The sequence below is a fragment of the Mandrillus leucophaeus genome, unplaced genomic scaffold (assembly GCF_000951045.1).
Source record: "Mandrillus leucophaeus isolate KB7577 unplaced genomic scaffold, Mleu.le_1.0 Scaffold159, whole genome shotgun sequence".
Lineage (NCBI taxonomy): Eukaryota > Metazoa > Chordata > Mammalia > Primates > Cercopithecidae > Mandrillus > Mandrillus leucophaeus.
In genome coordinates, this window is record NW_012101576.1 from 5,366,562 (window position 1) to 5,369,024 (window position 2,463).

A 2,463-nucleotide genomic window follows, 5' to 3' on the forward strand; every position below is an offset into this window, starting at 1 on the left:
ATGGTATTTCTAGTTCTAGATCCTTGAGGAATCACCACACTGTCTTCCACAATGGTTGAACTAATTTACACTCCCACCAGCAGTGTAAAAGTGTTCCTATTTCTCCACATTCTTTCCAGCATCTGTTGTTTCCTGATTTTTAGTGATCACCGTTCTAGCTGGAATGAGATGGTATCTCTTTGTGGTTTTGATTTGCATTTCTCTGATGGCCAGGGATGATGAGCATTTTTTTTTCATATGTCTGTTGGCTGCATAAACATCTTTTGAGAATATCCTTTGCTCACTTTTTGATGTTTTTTTTTTGTTTTGTTTTTTGTTTTTTGTTTTTTCTGGTAAATTTTTGTAAGTTCTTTGTAAATTCTGGATATTAGTCCTTTGTCAGATGGATAAATTGCAAAAATTTTATCCCATTCTGTAGGCTGCCTGTTCGCTCCAATGGTAGTTTCTTTTGCCATGCAGAAACTCTTTAGTTTAATTAGATCCCGTTTGTCAATTTTGGCTTTTGTTGCCATTGTTTTTGGTGTTTTAGTCATGAAGTCTTTGCCCATGCCTATGTCCTGAATGGTATTACCTAGGTTTTCTTCTAGTTTTTATGGTGTTAGGTCTTACATTTAAGTCTTTAATCCATCTTGAGTTAATTTTTGTATAAGGTGTAAAGAAAGGGGTCCAACTTCAGTTTTCTGCATACGGCTAGCCAGTTTTCCCAATACCATTTATTATATAGGGAATCCTTTCCCCATTGCTTGTTTTTGTCAGGTTTGTCAAAGACTAGATAATTGTAGATGTGTGGTGTTATTTCTGAGGCCTCTGTTCTGTTCCACTAGTCTATGTATCTGTATTGGTACCAGTACAATGCTGTTTTGGTTACTGTAGCCTAGTAGTTTAGTTTGAAGTCAGGTAGTGTGATGCTTCCAGCTTTGTTCTTTTTGCTTAGGATTGTCTTGGCTATGCGGGCTCTTTCTTGGTTCCATATGAACTTTAAAGTAGTTTTTTCCAATTCTGTGAAGAAAGTCACTGGTAATTTGATGTGGATAGCATTGAATCTGTAAATTACCTTGGGCGGTATGGCCATTTTCACAATATTGATTCTTCTTATCCATGAGCATGGAATGTTCTTCCTTTTGTTATTTCCTCTTTTATTTTGTTAAGCAGTGGTTTGTAGTTCTCCTTGAAGAGGTCCTTCACATCCCTTGTAAGCTGGATTCCTAGATATTTTATTCTCTTTGTAGTAATTGTGAATGGGAGTTCACTCATGATTTGGCTCTCTGTTTGTCTGTTATTTTTGTATAGGAATGCTTGTGATTTTTGCACATTGATTTTGGATCCTGAGACTTTGCTGAAGTTGTTTATCAGCTTAAGGAGATTTTGGGCTGAGACAATGGGGTTTTCTAAATATACAATCATGTCATCTGCAAACAGAGACAATTTGACTTCCTCTTAATAAAGGAATTATTCCTAATTGAATACTCTTTATTTATTTCTCTTGCCTGATTGCCCTAGCCAGAACTTCCAATACTATGTTGAATAGGAGTGGTGAGAGTGGGCATCCTTGTCTTGTGCCGGATTTCAGAGGGAATGCTTCCAGTTTTTGCCCCTTCAGTATATATTGGCTGTGGGTTTGTCACAAATAGTTCTTATTATTTTGAGATATCTTCCATCAATACCTAGTTTATTGAGGGTTTTTAGCATGAAGGGCTGTTGAATTTTGTCGAATGCCTTTTCTGCGTATACTGAGATAATCATGTGGTTTTGTCGTTGGTTCTGTTTATGTGATGGATTACCTTTATTGATTTGCATATGTTGAACCAGCCTTGTATCCCTGGGATGAAGCTAACTTGATCGTGGGTTGATAAGCTTTTTGATGTGCTGTTGGATTCGGTTTGCAAGTATTTTATTGAGGATTTTCACATCAATGTTCATCAGGGATATTGGCCTAAAGCTCCCTTTTTTTGTTGTGTCTCTGCCAAGCTTTGGTATCAGGATGATGTTGGTCTCATAAAATGAGTTACGGAGGATTTCCTCTTTTTTTATTGATTGAAATAGTTTCAGAAGGAATGGAACCAGCTCCTCTTTGTACCTCTGGTAGAATTCAGCTGTGAATCCGTCTGGTCCTGGACTTTTTTTTGTTGGTAGGCTATTAATTTTTGCCTCAATTTCAGAACCTGTTACTGGTATATTCAGAAATTCCTCTTACTCCTGGTTTAGTCTTGGGAGGGTATATGTGTCCAGAAATTTATCCATTTATTCTCTATTTTCTAGTTTATTTGCGTAGAGGTGTTTACGGTATTCTCTGGTGGTAGTTTGTATTTCTGTGAGATCAGTGGTGATATCCCCTTTATCATCTTTTATTGCATCCATTTGATTCTTCTCTCTTCTTTATTAATCTTGCTAATGGTCTCTCTATTTTGTTGATCTTTTCAAAAAATCAGCTCCTGGATTCATTGAGTTTTTAAGGGTTTTTTT

The 2,463-nt window shown here is 36.6% G+C and overlaps 1 protein-coding gene across 1 annotated transcript in view; it reads right to left on the minus strand.

The window, feature by feature from the left end:
* The window catches only part of LOC105536434 (complement component receptor 1-like protein), a 77,430-nt gene that overhangs the window by 56,285 nt on the left and 18,682 nt on the right, over positions 1-2,463 (minus strand). The gene's annotated exons all lie outside the window — the stretch shown is intronic.